The sequence below is a fragment of the Bufo gargarizans genome, chromosome 1, assembly GCF_014858855.1.
Source record: "Bufo gargarizans isolate SCDJY-AF-19 chromosome 1, ASM1485885v1, whole genome shotgun sequence".
Classification (NCBI taxonomy): domain Eukaryota; kingdom Metazoa; phylum Chordata; class Amphibia; order Anura; family Bufonidae; genus Bufo; species Bufo gargarizans.
The window spans coordinates 347,526,901-347,551,688 of NC_058080.1; the positions used below are offsets into that span (position 1 = coordinate 347,526,901).

General features: G+C 44.0%; 1 protein-coding gene across 2 annotated transcripts in view; it reads left to right on the top strand.

The window, feature by feature from the left end:
- The first annotated feature begins 736 nt into the window (after positions 1–736).
- Positions 737–24,788, top strand: part of LOC122929089 (TIR domain-containing adapter molecule 1-like) — a 32,034-nt gene continuing 7,982 nt past the window's right edge. The window contains exon 1 of one of the 2 annotated variants that reach the window (XM_044282551.1): positions 737–853. The gene's annotated coding sequence lies outside the window, so the exon portion shown is untranslated. The remainder of the gene's footprint in view (positions 854–24,788) is intronic. The other variant, XM_044282557.1, reaches the window with a different exon arrangement.

Consider the following 24,788-nt stretch of genomic DNA (forward strand, 5'->3'; position numbering starts at 1 on the left):
TTACTACACAGAGACATTATACCACTCTGGCATTCCTCACCTGGTACGTGAGTTGCAACACCTTACAGGGCCCTGAGACTGTACCCTGCGCACGCTGCAATTGGCGTCACGAACAAAAACAATAGACATATCCGGACCCACTGCATAATTTGACGTCCGCCTAACCGTACCACGCCCCGGCTCATTGCACAAGGCCATAGCTGACTTTGTGGTCCGCAAATTAATGATCCCTGTGCTTTCCGCATATTGCGGATTGCCACATCCTCCCTGTTAAAACTGCCAAAAAATGGGCAAGAATAGGACATGTTCTATTCTTTTTGTGGGGGCCACAAAACGGACGTACGGATGCGGCCAGGCCACAATTTGCAGTTATGGGTCTGCATCTGATTGCAAAGTTGCAGAAAGAAAACCCCACTTGCATGCTTGCGTCTGTTCTGTAGGGAGTCGACTAGAATGGAGTTTCTATTAGTAGGTCCTGCAAGTAACTCCATTCTTGTCATTTCTGCAATTAACTGTCTAGACTGGAGTTGCTCCTAGCAGTCCTCCCTTTAGCAACTCCACTCTAGCAAACTCACTACTGAACTGTCTAGAGTGGAGCTTCTGTAAGGAGGATCTACCAGGAGCAACTGCAACCTACAGGCAACTTATTGACTCAGCACGCCGCGCGTTACACCGCCATTTCCCCTACTCTATGAACTGCCTTCACGCCTCTAGACAGTCACGTGATCCGGAGTGCTTGCGCGCCCCCCCCCCCCCACGTCACGTGACCGCAGTGACTCCGAATTCGTTGGTTTCTCCCGTCCGCCGGACCGGTCTCCCGTGCCAGGTGAAGTGAATGTTGGTGACTTTATAAGTAAGTGGATGGACGAGTGGGTAGTGTTGTCTTGTGTGACCACTCAGAGCAGTGTACAGAGCGCTTAGCTTAGCTTGTTACCCTCCACTTCCTTGTTATTCGCCATGTTACCAGTTATAAGTGCAGGGCGCGGCAGTACCCGGGACGCGTCTGAGGCACTTTGTAGGACCCTTCTCACCTCTCTATTGACGTCACAGTACAGGTGCCCTCTCCTTGACTTCAGGTTCCTTTACAGTACATTTCCTTCAAGGCCGGGGCGCATGCTTTTACTGGTCATACACTGCGTTGGCATTGGGTAGTGGAAGTCATGAGCAGTGGGTGATAGACTCCCTTTAAAGGGTTTCTCTCACTAGAATTTTCAGCATTAAACTGTCTGACGTTACTTTCACACTTGCGGCAGTGTGATCCGGCGGGCAGTTCTGTAGTCAGAATGCATTGCAAGGACGGATCCGTCTCTCCGCTTGTCATGCGGACCGACGGATCCGTCTTGTACATTTTTTCACAATTTTACCGATCTGCGCATGCCGGAACGACGGATCCGGCATTCCGGTATTCTGAATGCCGGATCCGTTGCTAATACATTTCTCTGGGGAAAAAATGCCGGATCCGGCATTCAGGCAAGTCTTCAGTTTTTTTCGCCGGAGAGAAAACCGTAGCATGCTGCGGTTTTCTCTTCTGCCTGATCGGTCTAAACGACTGAACTGAAGACATCCTGATGCATCCTGAACGGATTACTCTCCATTCAGAATGCATGGGGATAAAACTGATCAGTTCTTTTCCAGTATAGAGCCCCTGTGACGGAACTCTATGCCGGAAAAGAAAAACGCAAGTGTGAAAGTACCCTTAGCGATGTGCTAATGTCAGCTGCACCTACCTCTGCTATTCTAAGGATTATCCGTGACCCTGTTACTGTAGAATTCTTACTTTTATAATACGCTAATTAGCCTCTAGGTGCAAGGGGGGGGGGGGCGTTGCTCCTGCTCCTAGAGGCTTTGTTTGCCCACCTCTTTTAACGCCCCTCTACTCTTGATTGACAGGGCCAAGCATCATTTGCATCCTCTTGCCTGCCCTGGGGAGATCTCATGCCGTTCGGTATTCTGCGCAGGCGCAGTGAGTGAAGTGCGCTCGCAGGCTGCTAGCTTCCTCACCACTCCTGCGCCGAATACTGAACGGCACAAGATTTCCCCACCGGTCAGGGCCGGCAGGAGGATGCGAACGCTGCCTGGCCCTGTCAATCAAGAGTAGAGCGTTGAGGTGGGCAAACGGAGCCTCTAGGAGCAGGAGCAACGGGCCCCCCCTGCTCCTAGAGGCTAATTAGCATATTATAAAAGTAAGAATTCTGCAGTAACGGGGTCACAGATAATCCTTAGAATAGCAGAGGTAGGTGCAGCTGACATTAGCACATCGCTAATGTCAGACAGTTTAATACTGAAAATTCTAGTAACAGAAAACCTTTATGGTAGTATAATAGAAGGTCCCATGTTATGTAGTGCAGTAGATGCGCCTTTGCCGACATTTTCATGGGTAAAACTCCAACCCCCCCCCTTTTTTTTTTTTTTTTTTTTTACAGACATAAACGGGACGTGGACACATGAAAAATACTTTAGGGTATATTCTCATGACAGATTCTGTGTTGAAATCCATATTAATTCTGGCCAAAAACGACATTCCACTTCTTTAAATGGGTTGCTTGTCATTTATATACATGCATTCTGCATGCAAACCGTGGCAGGTAGCAGGCATGTCTGCAGCATATGAAACGGCAAATTTTTGCTAATGCTAAAGTAGAAGATCTGTTTTCTGAACGTAACATTAGGTATTGTTCACACAGGAGCAACAACACATAGTAAAGGGCTTGGCTGTCCTTCATATTGGTTATCAGTCAGGGCCAAGAGCTTCTATTTAACCCTGTAATGCTGTAACTAGACCCACATTGAGAGCTCACTCAGCTCTGTTGGCAGAAAATAAAAAAGGGCATGGGCATTAGAATATGGCAACACAAAGCTATTTTCAAGCGCTTTTTAATGTTTAATCCTAAAAACAATGGCAGAATTGTGTTTTCACCGCCATACCAAAAGATTTTTGAAAATTTATACAATTCATCTGATGTACCACAAATTGGTGCTGTTATAAATGTAATTAGCCCTGCTATATGGCTACAGAAAAATAGAATAGATAAGGCTCTTGAATTGCAGAGTTTCCCAAAATGAAAAAACATTTTTTTTAAATGTTTGCCTGTTTTTTATTTTGGCACTACTCTATAAAAATATTGTGCTTCTGTAGCAGTCAGCACAGAGAAATAGGTACCCTTGTCAGTTTACTGCTGCCGTGAGGGAGTGATGTTATATGGTAGAGTACAGTGTTATAACTCCATTCTTCTCTTGATAGGCCTAGGTGAAGAGCCTCACAGAAGAGCACAGTTACTTATCAGTCTGATTGTTTCACTTATCCTCTTTCCCTCTCTAGTCGGAGTGAAAGTTCTGACTGAGAACAGCTACCTACAGACGTGGACAAAATTGTTGGTACCCTTTGGTCAATGAAAGAAAAAGTCACAATGGTCACAGAAATAACTTTAATCTGACAAAAGTAATAATAAATTAAAATTCTATAAATGTTAACCAATGAAAGTCAGACATTGTTTTTCAACCATGCTTCAACAGAATTATGTAAAAAAATAAACTCATGAAACAGGCATGGACAAAAATGATGGTACCCCTAACTTAATATTTTGTTGCGCAACCTTTTGAGGCAATCACTGCAATCAAACGCTTCCTGTAACTGTCAATGAGACATCTGCACCTCTCAGCAGGTATTTTGGCCCACTCCTCATGAGCAAACTGCTCCAGTTGTGTCCGGTTTGAAGGGTGCCTTTTCCAGACTGCATGTTTCAGCTCCTTCCAAAGATGCTCAATAGGATTGAGGTCAGGGCTCATAGAAGGCCACTTTAGAATAGTCCAATTTTTTCCTCTTAGCCATTCTTGGGTGTTTTTAGCGGTGTGTTTTGGGTCATTGTCCTGTTGCAAGACCCATGACCTGCGACTGAGACCAAGCTTTCTGACACTGGCTAGTACATTTCTCTCTAGAATTCCTTGATAGTCTTGAGATTTCATTGTACCCTGCACAGATTCAAGACACCCTGTGCCAGACGCAGCAAAGCAGCCCCAGAACATAACAGAGCCTCCTCCATGTTTCACAGTAGGGACAGTGTTCTTTTCTTGATATGCTTCATTTTTTCGTCTGTGAACATACAGCTGATGTGCCTTGGCAAAAACTTCGATTTTTGTCTCATCTGTCCACAGGACATTCTCCCAGAAGCTTTGTGGCTTGTCAACATGTAGTTTGGCATATTCCAGTCTTGCTTTTTTATGATTCGTTTTCAACAATGGTGTCCTCCTTGGTCGTCTCCCATGTAGTCCACTTTGGCTCAAACAACGACGGATGGTGCGATCTGACACTGATGTTCCTTGAGCATGAAGTTCACCTTGAATCTCTTTAGAAGTCTTTCTAGGCTCTTTTGTTACCATTCGGATTATCCGTCTCTTAGATTTGTCATCAATTTTCCTCCTGCGGCCACGTCCAGGGAGGTTGGCTACAGTCCCATGGATCTTAAACTTATGAATAATATGTGCAACTGTACTCACAGGAACATCTAGTTGCTTGGAGATGGTCTTATAGCCTTTACCTTTAACATGCTTGTCTATAATTTTCTTTCTGATCTCTTGAGACAGCTCTTTCCTTTGCTTCCTCTGGTCCATGTCGAGTGTGGTACACACCATATCACCAAACAACACAGTGATTACCTGGAGCCATATATATAGGCCCAATGGCTGATTACAAGGTTGTAGACACCTGTGATGCTAATTAGTGGACACACCTTGAATTAACATGTCCCTTTGGTCACATTATGTTCTGTGTTTTCTAGGGGTACCATCATTTTTGTCCATGCCTGTTTCATGAGTTTATTTTTTTACATAATTCTGTTGAAGCATGGTTGAAAAACAATGTCTGACTTTCATTGGTTAACATTTATAGAATTTTAATTTATTATTACTTTTGTCAGATTAAAGTTATTTCTGTGACCATTGTGACTTTTTCTTTCATTGACCAAAGGGTACCAACAATTTTGTCCACGTCTGTATATTCACACGAACTGGAAAAAATGGCCATGTGACAACTGTTTAAAGGGGTTATCCAAAACCTATAGTATATATCATACTGGGGGCAATATGGAGGACACTGCAGGGGTTGCGATTTAAAAAAATACATACGCCAAATGTGTTTTAATAGCTGTTTTTAATCCCTTAGTGCTCCATCACGAGTATACACATCATGGCATTAAACTGTCACCATGTCTGCAGACATGGTGACAGCGCTGAGACCCCAGCTGTTACACACAGCCAGAGATCTCGGCTTACCATCCATAGGGACCGCTGTATGGAAGAGGTTAACAGAGGGAGGGAGCGCCCTCCCTCTCCCATAAGGCCGCTGCTGTGCTGTGGCAGCTCCCCGATGGTTGTGCTGTGGCAGCTGCCCGAGAGAGGGAGCTCCCTTATTGGGCTGTGGCCCCGTCCCAATGGTTACCATGGCTACCAGACGCCTTCACAGGCAAAAAAAATAGGTATCGCTGCGTCCATAACGACCTGTTCTATAAAAATATCATACTCTTCCCCCAAAAGGTAAATGGCGTCATTTTTATTTTTTTATAAAAACTGTGCCAAAAAGCCATTTTTTGTCACCTTACATGACAAAAGGTGTAATACCAAGCGATTAAAAAAAATACATATGAACCCCAAAATAGCACTAATCAAACCGGCATCTCACTATGGCTCTGATTTTTGGTGTATCAAAAATGCTTTTATTGTGTTAAAGTGAAGTAAATTAAACATTTTCGCTTTATAAGATGCACCTTTTCCCCCCAAAAGTGGGAGGGGAATGTCAGTGCGTCTTATAAAGTGAATGCTGCAATTTTTACTCTGCTAGCACTGATACATCGCCGGCCGCTATGCTGCACAGTGCAGCCTGCGATGCATCAGCGGGGAGGAAGGATGGGCTGGAGGCCGGCAACTGGTGTTGAAATCACGGCGGGGCCAGGTGCAGTCACTTTACTCTATTACACCGGGCCCCACTCACAGCAGTCTTTATATGTAAAGTGTAGCCATGTGAGCTTTGTTAAAGTATGGCAATCCTCTTCAGTAGCGCAATCCTCTGTAGAACTCACTATCAAACTACCCTAGCAGGCAGGCCGGCCATGTAACGTCACTCACTCCGTCACACGTCTGCTCCTCCCACTTTATTAATGAAGCAGGCGCATGAAGGAGTGAGTTATGTTATGCTGACGGCCGACCTGCCTGCTATGGTAGTTTAACAGTGAGTACTGCAGATGATTTCCATACTTTAGCAAAGCTCCCATGACTACACTTTAAATATAAAGACTGCTGTGAGCGAGGCCCGGTGTAATAGAGAACAGTGACTGCATCAGGCCCCGCCGTGATTCCAACACCAGTTGCCGACCTCCACCCCCTGTTTTGGGGGTCAATATTTACACATGGACACTGTTATTGGGGGGGGGGGGGGAATCTGTGGATGACACATATATAGCATAAGATGCTATATATGTGTTATCCACAGATGCCCCCCATAACAGGGCGTCGTCCACAGATGCCCCCCATAACAGGGCGTCGTCCACAGATGCCCCCCATAACAGGGCGTCGTCCACAGACCACCATTAGTTCAAAAGCACACCTTTTTGGTTAAAAAATGTTTTTTTTTTATTATTTTCCTCATCAAAAACCTAGGTGCATCTTATAAAGCGAAAAATACGGTACATATCGCCGCGCCTGTAACAACCTGCTCTATAAAAATATCACATGACCTAACCCCTCAGATGAACACTGTAAAAAAAAAAACTGTGCCAGAAAAGCCATTTTTTGTCACCTTACATCACAAAAAGTGTAATACCAAGCGATCAAGAAGTCATATGTAATCCAAAATGGTACCAAACCGTTGCCTCATCCTCCAATAAATAAGACTACCTAAGACATATTTATAAAACATATATTTTTTTTCTAATATGCTTTTATTGCATAAAACCAAAATAAAAATAGACGTATTAGGTATCGCTGCATCCGTAACTGCCTCCTCTATAAAAATATCAAATAATAAATTTGTCTACTTGCTCAATAAAATGTAATGTTGAATGATCAAAAAATATTATGTACCCAAAATTGGGACCAATGAAAATGTGTCTTCCCGCAAAAAAGATTGTCTATGCACAAAACGATCGGCAGAAAAATAGAAAAACTATGCCTTTCAGAAAATGGACACACAAAAACATGATTTTTTTTTTTTTTGAAATGCTATATTAAGTAAAACTGAAACAAACAAAAAATGTAGACATATTTGATATCCTAGTTTTTGTAACAACTTGCTCTATATAAAAATAGCCCATAATATAACCTGTCAGATGAACATTGTAAAAAATAAAAACTATGCCAGAACAGCCTTTTTTGGTTACCTTGCCTAACAAAAAGCGTAATATAAAGCGATCAAAAATCATATATAACCCAAAATTGTATCAATAAAACTGTGACCTTATCCCATAGTTTCAAAAATATGGGCACTTTTTGGTTGTTTCTACTGTAGGGTGCATCAGGGGGGCTTCAAATGGGACATGGTGTCTAAAAACCAGTCCATCGTTGCTGCCACTTCAGGTCCCCATACCATATGCTGCCACACGCAGGACACTAGATAAAGACTACAGCTGAACCATACGGGGCTATTATTGGACAGCTAAGTAGACAATGTTTCGCTTTGTAAACACTCCAAAGATTGTTGCAAATATGTTCCTCCAGCATTATAAGAGTACCCTGTAGATTGGCCACTGCTAAATCCTCAGGAGACCTATGAAACGCGTCGGGACAAGTATATTGATTATGATTAATTCAACACAATTGTTCCATAATCAATTCTCTCGCTTTTCCCTTTTTGTTTCCGTATTACTTGACAAAACTGGGCAGTCACTGTCGCCTGGTTTAGGGACACTAAGGGATACTTAGAGAGAGAGATTTAACAGTGAGACACAGAGGGACAGATACCCAGTATCTTAGTCTCTCCAACATCTATTCCCCTGTACTTGCTGTTATCTGTAGACCATATAATTATCGTATGGCAGCTAGCGGTCGCACCCCTTTCATTTTGGTGCGACCCCTGTTTATACCTTTTTTTTTTGTAGTAATATTCATATCTGGGCCTATTAATTTTAATAAGCTATTGATTAAATGTTAAGTTTTAATTGCGGTCACTTATGTAAAACTGATATTTTAAAAACCAGTCCAGCAAAATGCTCCTTTCCTTCTGTGCCGTTCCATGTGCCCATACAGCAGTTTGCGACCACATGTGGGTGTTTCTGTAAATCGCAGAATCAGGGTAATAGATTTTGAGTTTTGTTTGGCTGTTAATCCTTGATGTGTTACAGGAAACAATTGATTAAAATGGAAAATCTGCAAAAAGTGAAATTTTTAAATGTCATCTCCATTTTCCTTTAAAGGGAACCTGTCACCTGGATTTTGTGTATAGAGTTGAGGACATGGGCTGCTAGATGGCCGCTAGCACATCCGCAATACCCAGTCCCCATAGCTCTGTGTGCTTTTATTGTGTAAAAAAAAAACGATTTGATACATATGCAAATTAACCTGAGATGAGTCCTGTCCCTGACTGATCTCACATACAGGACTCATCTCAGGGTAATTTGCATATGTTTCAAATCGTTTTTTTTTTAACAATAAAAGCACACAGAGCTATGGGGACTGGATATTGCGGATGTGCTAGCGGCCATCTAGAAACCCATGTCCTCAGCTCTATACCCAAAATCCCGGTGACAGGTTCCCTTTAACCCCTTAAGGACATAGGACGTACCGGTACGCCCTGTTTCCCGAGTCCTTAAGGACACAGGACGTACCGGACCCCCGCACCCCCCCCCCGTGTCGGCGATCGCAGCAAACCGCAGGTCAATTCAGACCTGCGGTTTGCTGCGCTTTTTGCAGTTTCTGATCCGATCAGAAACTTTAGAGTGCCTAAATTAGAGATTTTGCACCCCTGCACGATTTGATGGCGGCGGGTGGTGCAGGGGGGGTGTCGCAGGCGGTGGGGGCGTTGCAGGAGGCGGGATCGCGATCCCCCGCCCGCCTCCCCTTGAATAATCGTTGGCGTCTAGTGGGTTATACCAGGGTGCCAGCACATTGCTGACACCCTGGTATAAACGGCTGACATCTGTGCAGATGTCAGCCGTTTAACCCTTTCCATACCGCGGTCCGTACGGACCGCTGTATGGAAAAAGTTAACTGTCATCGGTCAGGGCGCTCCCTCCCTCTCCATCGGGGGGCTGCTGTGCCTTTGCAGCCCCCCGATGGAGAAGGAGAGAGCCCCCAGGCAGCCCCCCAAAGCCCCGTCCTTACCCTTCCCCGTCTGCGAAGTTGTGGCAGATGGGGAAGGTTCCCATGGCAACAGGACGCCTGCTCAGGCGTCCTGCTGTCCATGGTGCTGAACAGATCTATGCTAAAAGCTAAATGTAAAAAAAAGTGAAAAAAGTTAAGATAAAAAAAAAAAAATATACACTACACATATTAGGTATCGCCGCGACCTGATCTATAAAACGGTCATGTTACTTTCCCCGCACGGTGAACTCCATAAAAATAGAGACGATTACTCTTACCGGTAATTGGATTTTCCAATAGCCTCCACAACGGCACTCCAGGAGGGTGTCCCCGCCTTCCCAGGACAGGAAACAGCGTAGAAGCTTAAGTTTAAAAGGCCCCCTCCCCTTACCTGCTTCAGTTAATGAGATAGGACTCGGTTAGTTAGTTGGTTCAAAACTATATTGATATAATGACAACATAACATGAGTAACATAACATTCCACATAAATTATACCACTTGGGTAGGGAATCCAGTGCCGTTGTGGAGGCTATTGGAAAATCCAATTACCGGTAAGAGTAATCGTCTCTTTTCCCCGGCGCCTCCACAACGGCACTCCAGGAGGATTAATAGAGAAATAAACTCTAGGGTGGGATTACGGCAGATAAAACTTTTCTGCCATATGATAACTCATGACTTCTGAGTATATCTAACTTATAAAGTTTGAAAAAAGTATTTGGCTTTTTCCATGTAGCTGCTGTACATATTTGTTCTACTGAGGCCGAGGCGTTCTCCGCCCATGAGGCCGACACAGCTCTGGTAGAGTGTGCTTTTATCCCTTCAGGAGGGGTTAAGTTCTTCTGTAGATAGCAAAATTAAATGGTGTTCCGGATCCATCTGGATATAGTGCCTTTGCTTGCCGCTGATCCCTTGCACTGCCCCTGATATTGAAGGAGGAGATGGTCCGATTCTCTGAATGTCGCTGAGATTTCCAGGTATTTTAGTAGACATTTCCTGACATCCAGGTTATGGAATTTCCTCTCCAGGTCAGAAGTCTGATTCTCACAAAAGGATGGAAGTGACACCTCCTGTTGGCGGTGGAACCTTGAGGCCACTTTAGGAAGAAACATTGGGGTGTGTCTAAGAATAATCCGGTCTTGTAAAACTGTAAGATAAGGTGCTTTACAGGAGAATGCCTGAATCTCACCTACTCTCTTGGCTGATGTTATAGCCAGCAGAAAGGCAGTCTTTAAGGATAGGAGTTTAAGTGAGATCTTTTCTAAAGGCTCAAAGGGTGCCTCCATTAGGACTTCTAGCACTAGGTTCAAGTCCCACGGGGGAATGGTCGAATGAAAAAATGGGCATTTTCTGAATGCTCCCTTTATGAACCTGTTTATCAACGGAAGGTCTGCCAATCTTACGTCAAGGAAGCTACTTAAGGCTGAGACTTGTACTTTTATGGTGTTGGGTTTGAGGCCCCTATCCAGGCCTGCCTGTAAAAAGTCCAGTATGAGTGGGATATTAGTCTCCTGACTGTGGTATATCCTGTCTCCTGCAAATCTTAGGAAGGCTTCCCAAGTTCTTTTATAGATCCGAGAGGTAGAGGCCTTTTTACTGCATAGTAGGGTAGATATTACGGAATCTGATAGACCTCTTTGCTGTAAGTGAACCCGTTCACTCTCCATGCTGTTAAGTGAAGGTTTGCTACCTCTGGATGAAGTACCGGCCCCTGACGTAGTAGTCCCGGATATGATGGGAGAGACCAGTATTGACCTGCCGACAGATTGTAGAGGAGGGGAAACCAGGACCTTTTGGGCCAAAAGGGGGCGATTTAATATTAGTTGTGCCTTCTCCTCTATTATTTTCATTAGCACTCTTAAAATTAGGTTGTACGGGGGAAATGCGTACAGGAGATTTTTTGGCCATGGACAGGACAGGGCGTCCACCATCAGTGGGTGATCCCTGTTGGAGAGGGAACCGAATAACTCGAGTTGTCTGTTTTTCAGGTTTGCGAAGAGATCTACTTTTGGTAGCCCCCATTTGAGTGTTATTTGTCTGAACATGTTGGGATCTAGAGACCACTCTCCCCCTTTTAGAACTTCTCTGCTGAGATAGTCTGCTATTTTGTTTTCCTCTCCTTTAAGATGAACTGCTACCAGGGATTTTATATTCTTTTCTGCCCAGCTGAAAATTTCCCCTGCCAATTTTTGTAGTTTTATGCTTCTGGTATCCCCTTGTCGGTTCAGGTAGGGTACAGTAGTAGCGTTGTCGGACAGTATCTTTACATGATGGGTCTTTATGAATGGAAGAAGATGTGTTAGCGCCTCCCATACTGCCGACAGTTCTCTTACGTTTGAGGAGGCTGCTGACATCTCTGGACTCCAGGAGCCCTGGATTACCTGACACCTTGTATGGGCTCCCCAGCCCCAGCTGCTGGCATCGGTAGTTATAGTGATCTGGTTTATCGGTCGCCAAAAGACTCCTTTTTGGAGGTTTCTTTTTATTTTCCACCACAGGAGAGATATTTTCACTTTTAGTGGAATTTCTACCTTCCTGTTTAGAGAGCTTTGTTCTCCGTCCCAGGATTCTAGGAGAAAAGTTTCTCGTGTGATGTTGTGCCCATCGCACTGCGGGAATAGTGGATGTCAGATGACCTAACAGTCTCATGATGTCTCTTATGGTCACTTTCTTTGCTTCGCAAATTTTGGAGACCTTTTGGCCTATGTTTATCTGTTTTTCTGGGGGGCAGGAAGGACATGAGATTGTGTGAATCTAACAGTATCCCTAGAAATTTTTTCAGTTGACTGGGAACTAAGTCGGATTTTTGAGTATTTATTAGCCAACCTAGCTCGGTCAGTTTCTCCTGCACCAGCTGTAGATGACCCTGGAGAACCTGAAGAGATGAGCCCACTATCAGGAGGTCATCTAGGTATGGGACTACTAGGATACCCTGAAGGTGTAGGAACCCTGTCACTTCGGCCATGATTTTTGAGAAAATTCTTGGGGCGGATGATATCCCAAAGGGAAGGGCCTGAAACTGGAAGTGAACCTCCCGACCTCCCAGAAGGAGGGCTATCCTGAGATATTTTTGGTAGGCTCTGTGTATGGGAACATGGTAGTATGCGTCCGCAAGGTCTACAGGTCCTTCTAAAAAAATTAGCATATTGTGATAAAGTTCATTATTTTCTGTAATGTACTGATTAACATTAGACTTTCATATATTTTAGATTCATTACACACCAACTGAAGTAGTTCAAGCCTTTTATTGTTTTAATATTGATGATTTTGGCATACAGCTCATGAAAACCCCAAATTCCTATCTAAAAAAATTAGCATATCAGGAAAAGGTTCTCTAAACGAGCTATTAACCTAATCATCTGAATCAACTAATTAACTGTAAACACCTGCAAAAGATTCCTGAGGCTTTTAAAAACTCCCAGCCTGGTTCATTACTCAAAACTGCAATCATGGGTAAGACTGCCGACCTGACTGCTGTCCAGAAGGCCATCATTGACACCCTCAAGCAAGAGGGTAAGACACAGAAAGAAATTTCTGAACGAATAGGCTGTTCCCAGAGTGCTGTATCAAGGCACCTCAGTGGGAAGTCTGTGGGATGGAAAAAGTGTGGCAGAAAACGCTGCACAACGAGAAGAGGTGACCGGACCCTGAGGAAGATTGTGGAGAAGGACTGATTCCAGACCTTGGGGGACCTGCGGAAGCAGTGGACTGAGTCTGGAGTAGAAACATCCAGAGCCACCGTGTACAGGCGTGTGCAGGAAATGGGCTACAGGTGCCGCATTCCCCAGGTCAAGCCACTTTTGAACCAGAAACAGCAACAGAAGCGCCTGACCTGTGCTACAGAGAAGCAGCACTGGACTGAAAGCAAATTTTGCATGTCATTCGGAAATCAAGGTGCCAGAGTCTGGAGGAAGACTGGGGAGAGGAAAATGCCAAAATGCCTGAAGTCCAGTGTCAAGTACCCACAGTCAGTGATGGTCTGGGGTGCCATGTCAGCTGCTGGTGTTGGTCTACTGTGTTTTTTTATCAAGGGCAGGGTCAATGCAGCTAGCTATCAGGAGATTTTGGAGCACTTCATGCTTCCATCTGCTGAAAAGCTTTATGGAGATGAAGATTTCATTTTTCAGCACGACCTGGCACCTGCTCACAGTGCCAAAACCACTGGTAAATGGTTTACTGACCATGGTATTACTGTGCTCAATTGGCCTGCCAACTCTCCTGACCTGAACCCCATAGAGAATCTGTGGGATATTGGGAAGAGAAAGTTGAGAGACGCAAGACCCAACACTCTGGATGAGCTTAAGGCCGCTATCGAAGCATACTGGGCCTCCATAACACCTCAGCAGTGCCACAGGCTGATTGCCTCCCTGCCACGCCGCATTGAAGCAGTAATTTCTGCAAAAGGATTCCCGACCAAGTATTGAGTGCATAACTGAACATAATTATTTGAAGGTTGACTTTTTTTGTATTAAAAACACCTTTCTTTTATTGGTCGGATTAAATATGCTAATTTTTTTATATAGGAAATTTGGGTTTTCATGAGCTGTATGCCAAAATCATCAATATTAAAACAATAAAAGGCTTGAACTACTTCAGTTGGTGTGTAATGAATCTAAAATATATGAAAGTCTAATGTTTATCAGTACATTACAGAAAATAATGAACTTTATCACAATATGCTAATTTTTTGTATAGTTACCATGTAGCAATCTTTGGGTAGGAGATTTACTGTGGATCTGATCGACTCCATTTTGAATCTTTTGTAGGTCATATGTTCAGTTTTTTTAGATTGATTATTAACCTGAAGGATTTGTTGGGTTTTTGAATAAGGAATATGGGGGAATAGAACCCTTGCCTCTCCTGACCTTCTGGGACTGGTACAATAACTTCCTTTTTTAAGAGAGATGATATCTCCGACTCTAAGGCCTGTTGGCTTTCTGTTTTTTTTTTAATGGTCTGTTGATAAAGAAATGCTCTGGAGGAGTCGTATCGAATTCTAGCTTGTACCCCATGGATATAGTGTTTATAATCCAAGGGGCGGACAAGATCTTCCCCCAAGCTGTGGTAAACCTTCTTAATCTGCCCCCTACTTGATACCTGGCGTCATTGACTGGGCTTGGAGGTCGACTCAGGGTTAAAAAGAAACCCCCTTCCTCTCCCTCTGGAGGATTGCCATTTATTAGTTTTATCCCTCCTCTTCTGGTCTGTTCTATTTCTCCTTTGGCTACGAAAGGACCGACGTTGTTGGTAGAATTTTGATTCTGATGGAAACCGTTTCTTTTTGTCAGACGCTTTCTCTAAAATGTCCTCCAGAACTGAACCAAAAAGCTTATCCCCCTCACACGGAATGGCGCATAACCTACTTTTTGAGCTAGCGTCTCCCGTCCAAGATCTAAGCCACACAGCTCTTCTTGTGGAATTGGAGAGGGCCGCGGATCTAGCTGAAAATTTCACCAGATCTGCTGATGCGTCCGACAAAAAATTGCATGCCTGCTTAAGGGTAGGTATTGAGGCTAGGATTTCTTCCCTAGGAGTCCCTACTGCCAGGTGTTCTTCCAATTGGTCTAGCCACATTGACAGGGATCTTGATGTGCAGGTAGCTGCTATACTGGGCCTGAGCATAGCTGTGTTAGTCTCCCAGGTTCGTTTTAATAGTCCCTCACATTTTTTATCCATGGGGCCTTTAAGCAGGCCCATGTCCTCAAAGGGAAGACACGTTTTTTTGGATATTCTGGCGACCGGCGCATCAATTCTAGGTGTCTTATCCCATAGAACTAAATCCTCTTCCAGGGATGGGTATTTCCTTTTGAAGGAGACCGGTATTAAATACTTTTTTTTCCAGATCTTTCCATTCTTTTTTAATTAAAGTTTTAATATTATTATGGACGGGAAAAACTTTTCTCTTTTTCTCTCCCAGTCCCTGGAACATCTTGTCCTGCACGGACTGAGGCTCCTTGGTCTCTTCAATTTTCATTGTGGCCCTGATGGTCCTTAATAATCTCTCGGTTTCTTCTGGGCTATAGAGGGGTCTCCCTGATTCCTCTTCAGAGGATTCGGATCCCTCAAGAGACACTACCTCTCCCTCTTCGGAGTCAGGCTCCGGCTGATGGTGCGACACCTGAGATTTTTGCGAGGTGGAAGGCTGAGGAGAGCATGGAGGGAGTCTAGCATCAATTGCCGAATTCACCTCCTCTTTAATCATACCACGAATGGATTCCAGAAGAGAGGGCGATTCTTCCGACACTATTTTGTCCGTACACTTGGGACATAGTGATTTTTTGGTTTTAGAGGGTAGGGATTTCTTGCACATAGCACATCTCTTTTTAGACAAACATTCCCCAGATCTTCTAGTGCTGGTATCCTGGCCCTGAAAGGTAATATTTGAACCTCTTTTAGGGCATGTAATAGCCTATGCTACCACCAGCACCACTAGTGAGGGAAAGAGTGGGACTAGAGTGCAATCTCCCCCCCCCCCCCAACAGGATTAACACAGGCTTACCGGGCTCTGGGCGGCAGGATCCACAGGTTTGCGAATTTTGGGAGCTTCCACGGGAGCCGACATGTCAGCAAGTGAAGCAGGACGCCGACTCCTCGCTTCCCAGCTCTATATCCGCCAGTCCTCTGACGTCACACGCCAACGGAAGTGACGACGAGGACTGGCAAGCTCACTTCCGCCTGTGCTGCGCGTATGCGCTTGATCCCTCGTTCCTTTACCCAAGTAACGGAGGTCCGTGGCTGCCTTCAATGGACGGACTTACGCCTAAGGTACAGAGCAGTCCGTTACCCTCCACCTCTGCACGGCCCTCCCGAACGGGGAATCCTCCAGGCCGTGCACATTAACCCCCGCCGTAGCAGGAGCGACTTCCACGCGATCCCGAGGACAGGAAACAACAAACTGAAGCAGGTAAGGGGAGGGGGCCTTTTAAACTTAAGCTTCTACGTTGTTTCCTGTCTTGGGGAGGCGGGGACACCCTCCTGGAGTGCCGTTGTGGAGGCGACGAAAAAAAGAAAAAAAAAAACTATGAGAAAATTTTGCCCATCTTACTTCCCAAAAAAGGTAATAAAAGTGATCAAAATAGTCGCATGTACGCCAAAATAGTACCAATCAAACCGTCATCTCATCCCGCAAAAAATGAGACCCTACTCAAGATAATCGCCCAAAAACTGAAAAAACTATGGCTCTTAGACTATGGAAACAAATAAAATCATTGTGTAAAACTTACATAAATAAAAATAAAGTATACATATTGGGTATCGCCGCGTCCGTATTAACTGGCTCTATAAAAATATCACATGACCTAACCCCTCAGGTGACCACCGTAAAAAAAGGTGTAAAAAAAGCCATTTTTTACCATCTTACCTCACCAAAAGTGTAATAGCAAGCGATCAAAAAGTCATATGCACCCCAAAATAGTGCCAATCAAACCATCATCTCATCCTGCAAAAAATTAGACCCTACTCAATATAATCGCCCAAAAACTGAAAAAACTATGACTCTTAGACTATGGAGACACTAAACAATTTTTTGGTTTTAAAAATGAAGTTATTGTATAAAACTTACATAAATAAAAGAAATTTATACATATTAGGTATCGCCGCGTCCGTGACAACCTGCTCTATACAATTACCACATGATCTAACCTGTCAGATGAATGTTGTAAATAACAAAAAAAACGTGCCAAAAAAGCTATTTCTTGTTACCTTGCCTCACAAAAAGTGTAATATAGAGCAACCAAAAATCATATGTACCCTAAACTAGTACCGAGAATACTGCCACCCTATTCCTTACTTTCTAAAATGGGGTCACTTTTTTGGAGTTTCTACTCTAGGGGTGCATCAGGGGGGCTTTAAATGGGACATGATTTAAAAAAAACAGTCCAGCAAAATCTGCCTTCCAAAAACCGTATGGCATTCCTTTCCTTCTGCGCCCTGCCTTGTGCCCGTACAGCAGTTTATGACCACATATGGGGTGTTTCTGTAAACTACAGAATCAGGGCCATAAATAATGAGTTTTGTTTGGCTGTTAACCCTTGCTTTGTAACTGGAAAAAATAATATTAAAATGGAAAATCTGCCAAAAAAGTGAAATTTTGAAATTATATCTCTATTTTCCATTAAATCTTGTGCAACACCTAAAGGGTTAACAAAGTTTGTAAAATCAGTTTTGAAAACCTTGAGGGGTGTAGTTTCTTAGATTGGGTCACTTTTATGGAGTTTCTACTCTAGGGGTGCATCAGGGGGCTTCAAATGGGACATGGAGTTTAAAAAATTGTCAGGGCAATAAAGATACAGTCTTGTTTGGCTGTTAACCCTTGCTTTGTTAGTGGAAAAAATGGGTTAAAATGGAAAATTAGGCAACAAAAATGAAATTCTCTAATTTCATCCCCATTTGCCAATAACTCTTGTGCAACACCTAAAGGGTTAACGAAGTTTGTAAAATCAGTTTTGAATACCTTGAGGGGTGTAGTTTATAGAATGGGGTCATTTTTGGGCGGTTTCTATTATGTAAGCCTCGCAAAATGACTTCAGAGCTGTAGTGGTCCCTAGAAATTGAGTTTTTGTAAATTTCTGAAAAATTTCAAGATTTGCTTCTAAACTTCTAAGCCTTGTAACATCCCCAAAAAATAAAATATCATTCCCAAAATAATTCAAACATGAAGTAGACATATGGGGAATGTTAAGTCATCACAATTTTTGGGGGTATTACTATGTATTACAGAAGTAGAGAAACTGAAACTTTGAAATTTGCAGATTTTTCAAAATTTTTGGTAAATTTGGTATTTTATTATGCAAAAAAATTAATTTTTTTTACTTTATTTTACCAGTGTCATGAAGTACAATATGTGACGAAAAAACAATCTCAGAATGGCCTGGATAAGTCAAAGTGTTTTAAAGTTATCAGCACTTAGTGACACTGGTCAGATTAGCAAAAAATGGCCTGGTCCTTAAGGTGAAATAGGGCCGTGTACTTAAGGGGTTAATTCTTGTGGATTACATGAAGGCTTAACAAAGTTTGTAAAATCAGTTTTGAATAACTTGAGGGGTGTAGTTTCTAAATTGTGGTCATTTATGGGTGGTTTCCACTATGTAAGCCCACAAAGTGACTTTTGGAAATTTTCTTAAAAATGTTAAGAATTGCTTCTAAAATTCTAAGCCCCAAAAAATAAAATTACATCTACAAAATGATGCTAACATAAAGTAGACATATGGGAAATGCAAAGTAATAACTATTTAGTGAGGTTTCGCAATTTTCCTTAAAAGCTGAGAAATTCCCTTTCCAATTTTTCTGTAAATTTAGGATTTTTTTTTAAATAAAGTTGATTTATATTGACTCAAATTTACCACTGTCATGAAGTACAATGTGTCACGAGAAAACAGTCTCAGAATGACTTGGATAAATAAAAAATGTTCCTAAGTTGTTACCAAATAAAGTGACACGTCAGATTTTCAAATTTTGGCCTGGTCCTTAACACCTTAAGGACCAGGCTCATTTTCACCTTAAGGACCAGGCCATTTTTTGCAAATCTGACCAGTGTCACTTTAAGTGCTGATAACTTTAAAACACTTTGACTTATCCAGGCCATTCTGAGATTGTTTTTTCGTCACATATTGTACTTCATGACACTGGTAAAATAAAGTAAAAAAAAAAAATTTTTTTGCATAATAAAATACCTAATTTACCAAACATTTAGAAAAATTAGCAAATTTCAAAGTTTCAGTTTCTCTACTTCTGTAATACATAGTAATACCCCCAAAAATTGTGATGACTTAACATTCCCCATATGTCTACTTCATGTTTGAATTATTTTGGGAATGATATTTTATTTTTTGGGGATGTTACAAGGCTTAGAAGTTTAGAAGCAAATCTTGAAATTTTTCAGAAATTTACAAAAACCCAATTTTTAGGGACCACTACAGCTCTGAAGTCACTTTGCGAGGCTTACATAATAGAAACCACCCAAAAATGACCCCATTCTATAAACTACACCCCTCAAGGTATTCAAAACTGATTTTACAAACTCCGTTAACACTTTAGGTGTTGCACAAGAGTTATTGGCAAATGGGGATGAAATTTGAGAATTTCATTTTTTTGCCTACTTTTCCATTTTAACCCATTTTTTCCACTAACAAAGTATCACGATCGGCGTAACTGTCACATACGTGACACGGAGGGAGGAACAGAGGGAGGCCCTGCCCTAGTGAGAGGGAAGGTGGTGACCCCTGACTCACCTTGCGTCTGGCACCTGGCTGCCCTGTCGTCCCTAGACGGGTTCCTCACCCGTACGCCGATCACGTGCCTAAAACCCTGGCTTTCCCTAGGATGAGCCCTAGATAGTGAACAGGGCGGTGGGAACACTAGTCCGCACCACTAGCTCTAGAGGAAAACACCAAGGGGAGGACAGACAATACAAACTAAACATATAATCCCAGGTGGGCAACAACAGGAGACAACAAAAGCCCAACAGGGATCCGGAGGGTAGCACTCTGGAACAACAACCAGGATTCACAGCTCCAGTGGGTCAGTATAGATGTCCAGGCAGGAAGCTCTATAACTGGCAACAAGAGAAGTGTGAGAGGAGAATATAAGGAGTTTGGGAGTGGCAGACAAGAAACAGCTGAGGAGGAGAAGCTACGGATCCCTGAGTGAGACAAAAAGGATAGCAAGGCAAACACAGAAAACAAACACTAAGAAACACCGTGATCTTTAGGCATAGAGCGCGCAGCCACCCGCTGCGACTTCCTGACCCCGGGTATAACGGAGTCAGACGTGGCTCTTGACACCCTCGTGACAGTACCCCCCCTTTCACGAGGGGCCTCCGGACACTCAGGACCAGGTCTCTCCGGATGAGAGACATGGAAAGCCTGAATCAACCTGTTGGCGTTTACCTCTGACGCTGGAACCCACATTCTTTCCTCGGGACCGTAACCCCTCCAATGCACCAGATACTGAAGAGAGCGGCGGACCCGACGAGAATCAACAATTCTGGATATTTGAAACTCCAGATTACCATCCACAACAACAGGAGGAGGTGGCAGCGGTGATGGTTCTAGAGGTGGAACATACTTCTTGAGCAACGACTTATGGAAGACGTTATGGATCTTAAAAGTCTGAGGTAGCTCCAGGCGAAAAGCCACAGGGTTAATGACGGCTACAATTTTATACGGACCAATGAACCTAGGACCCAGTTTCCAAGAGGGAACCTTCAACTTAATATTCCTAGTAGACAACCACACATAGTCATTCACTCCTAGGTCCGGACCTGGCGACCGTTTCTTATCGGCCATGCATTTGTATTTACCACTCATATTTTTCAAGTTAGCTTGCACCTTCTGCCATACCGATGAAAGAGATGAAGAAAACCGTTCCTCTTCGGGAACCCCAGAAGACCCCCCCTCTTTGAAAGTACAAAATTGGGGATGAAAACCGTATGCACCAAGAAATGGTGACTTGCCAGTGGATTCCTGACGGCGATTATTTATGGCAAACTCGGCTAACGGTAAATATGATGACCACACCTCTTGGTTTTCAGACGCAAAACACCTTAAATATGTTTCTAGGTTTTGGTTGGTACGCTCAGTCTGTCCATTCGACTGAGGATGGAAAGCTGAGGAAAAGGATAAGTGTACCCCTAAACGGGTACAAAAAGCTTTCCAAAACTTAGAAATAAACTGGGTTCCCCGATCCGAAACCACATCGGAAGGGACCCCGTGAAGCTTCACGATTTCACTGATAAACACCTGAGCAAGAGTCTTAGCATTAGGAAGTGCGGGTAGCGCAATAAAGTGTACCATTTTGCTAAACCTGTCTACTACTACCAAGATAACTGTTTTACCCGCAGACAAAGGTAAGTCAGTGATGAAATCCATTGATAGATGTGTCCATGGTCTATTGGGGATGAAAAGTGGCAGTAAAGACCCTGCTGGACGTGTATGAGAGACTTTCGCGCGTGCACAAGTAGAACAAGTAGACACGAAATCTATTACATCCTGACGCAACCTTGGCCACCAAAAACGACGAGACAATAGCTCCAAGGTTGCTTTACTACCCGGGTGCCCAGCAAGTGCCGAATTATGATGTTCCTTCAATAACTCAAGACGCAGGTTTAACGGTACAAACAATTTCTCTGAGGGGCAAGAGGCCGGGGCGTCCCCCTGGGCCTCTAACACCTTTCCCTCTAGAACAGAGTGTACAGCCGAGACAACCACTCCTCTTTGTAAAATAGGTACCGGATCACTAACATTACCCCCTCCAGGGAAACTACGAGACAATGCGTCTGCCTTGGTATTTTTTGCCCCAGGACGATAGGTGATTACAAAGTTAAATCTGGTAAAGAATAGCGACCACCTAGCTTGTCTAGGGGTGAGACGCTTAGCCGATTCTAGGTACAGAAGGTTTTTGTGATCCGTAATTACCGTGACGGGATGGATTGCTCCCTCTAAGAAGTGACGCCACTCTTCAAACGCCAGTTTAATCGCCAACAGTTCCCTATTTCCAATATCATAGTTCTTTTCTGCTGCAGATAATTTTTTGGAAAAGAAAGCGCAAGGACGCCATTTGCCAGGAGACGGACCCTGAGACAAAACAGCCCCCACTCCAACCTCCGACGCATCAACTTCAACAATAAAAGGCTGGGAGACATCAGGTTGAATTAGAACAGGTGCCGAGGTAAATCTCTCTTTTAGAGAGGAAAATGCAATTTTAGCGGCGTCAGACCATTTAGAAAAATCAGTCCCCTTCCTAGTCATGTCAGTAAGGGGTTTAACGATCACTGAATAATTTTTAATAAACTTTCTGTAGAAATTTGCGAAACCCAAAAACCGTTGTAGAGCTTTAAGGTTCTCAGGAAGATCCCAATCTAAAATTGCCTGGACCTTCCCAGGATCCATACGGAAACCTGAAGCAGATAATAGATATCCCAGGAATTGTATTTCCTGAACGGCGAAGACACATTTTTCAATTTTCGCATATAATTTATTCGTCCGTAGGACCTGCAGTACTTGCCTGACATGTACTTCATGTGTTTTCAGATCAGCCGAATAAATTAAGATATCATCTAGGTATATGACTACAAACCTGCCGATGAGATGACTAAAAATATCATTAACGAAATGTTGGAAGACAGCAGGGGCATTGGTCAGACCGAAAGGCATGACTAAATTTTCGTAATGCCCCTCAGGGGTGTTAAAAGCTGTCTTCCACTCATCCCCTTCCTTGATACGAATCAGATTGTAGGCCCCCCTAAGATCAAGTTTGGAGAACCACCTAGCACCCGCAATCTGATTAAAAAGGTCAGGAATGAGAGGAAGAGGGTATGGGTCTCGGACGGTTATCCGGTTTAGCTCACGGAAATCTAGGCAAGGACGCAGGCCCCCATCTTTCTTTTTAACAAAGAAAAACCCTGCAGCCACGGGTGAAGAAGAGGGTCTGATGTGTCCCTTGGCCAGACTCTCGGAGATATAATCTTTCATGGCTTGTCTCTCGGGACCCGAAAGATTATACAACCTGGACTTGGGTAATTTTGCACCGGGAATCAGGTTAACCGGGCAATCATAAGGACGATGAGGTGGTAGCTTCTGACAACCCTTTTCAGAAAAAACGTCCTCAAAGTCCGAAATAAATGTAGGTAGGGAAGCTATGGAGGCGATTAAGCAATTGTTATTTAAGCAATTCTCTCTGCAATGCTCACTCCACTCCAATATCTCCCTGGCCTGCCAATCCACCACTGGATTGTGCGCTACCAACCAGGGAAGACCCAATACCACAGGAGAGGGAAGGCCCTCCAGAACGTAACATGAAAGACGCTCCTTATGGTGGTCCCCTACCCGAAGATGTAAGTTATGGACAACGTGAGTGAGGTTTCTCTGAGACAGAGGAGCAGAGTCAATAGCGAATATGGGAATGGGTCTCTGCAGCGTACAGAGAGACAAACCCATAGTGCGGGCAAAATGGGCATCTATCAAATTTACCCCTGCACCACTGTCTAGAAAAAAAGAAATAGTCTCCGTCTTAGCGCCAAAAACAATAACCGCTGGCAACACAAATTGAGATGTTCGTATGGAGGAAACGTATACCCCCCGGCTGACATCCTCCGCACAGCCTGGGGTTAGTAGTTCCGACGGTCTTTTGTTTTTGGGAAAGGAGGGACAGACATTAATGAAATGACCCCTCTCCCCACAGAAAAAACAAGCCCCCCACCTACGGCGAACCTCAGGAGGACGGACCTGACGAGAAGTTCCTCCTAGCTGCATAGGCTCATCCAAGTCAGTACAGACTAACTGCTGCTTGGGAGAGGTTACCGATTGCTCAGGAATTTTCGATCTCTCCCTAAGACGTCTATCTATCCTGATAGAGAGGGACATAACAGCATCAAGGGAAAGGGGAGTCTCATACAGCGCCAGCGCATCCTTAACCCTTTCAGATAACCCAGAGCAGAACTGACTCCTGAGAGCCGGGTCGTTCCACTGAGTATCCGTAGCCCACCTACGGAACTCTGAGCAATATTCCTCTGCTGGCCGATCTCCTTGTAGGAGTCTCCGTAACTTCGACTCAGCCAGGGCGACACGGTCAGGGTCATCATATATGAGACCCAAAGCCCCAAAAAATCCCTCCACTGACCGGAGAGCCTGGGAACCAGGGGGTAACGAGAACGCCCAGGATTGCGGGTCCCCCTGAAGCAGGGAAATAACAATCCCCACCCGCTGTTCTTCATTACCTGAGGAGTAAGGGCGCAGCTTAAAATATAATTTGCAGGCCTCACGGAACAACACAAATTTGTCCCTTCCCCCAGAGAATCTGTCAGGAAGAACAACCTTGGGTTCTGTAACAACCTGGTTACCCATAGCAACCGCTGGGCTTACGGTCTGCTGCATTTGCTGCTGCTGTTGGAGGACAGACGCCTTCAATCCTGCCACCTCCAAAGACAGGCCTTGAAGCTGTTTTGCCAAAGCAGCAATAGGATCCATATTGAATTCTAAGTAGAGAAAAAAAAAATTAAATAAATTTTTTTTTTTTTTTTATTTATTCTTTTTTCCTCAAAAAATAAGGGCCAGTTATAATATCACGATCGGCGTAACTGTCACATACGTGACACGGAGGGAGGAACAGAGGGAGGCCCTGCCCTAGTGAGAGGGAAGGTGGTGACCCCTGACTCACCTTGCGTCTGGCACCTGGCTGCCCTGTCGTCCCTAGACGGGTTCCTCACCCGTACGCCGATCACGTGCCTAAAACCCTGGCTTTCCCTAGGATGAGCCCTAGATAGTGAACAGGGCGGTGGGAACACTAGTCCGCACCACTAGCTCTAGAGGAAAACACCAAGGGGAGGACAGACAATACAAACTAAACATATAATCCCAGGTGGGCAACAACAGGAGACAACAAAAGCCCAACAGGGATCCGGAGGGTAGCACTCTGGAACAACAACCAGGATTCACAGCTCCAGTGGGTCAGTATAGATGTCCAGGCAGGAAGCTCTATAACTGGCAACAAGAGAAGTGTGAGAGGAGAA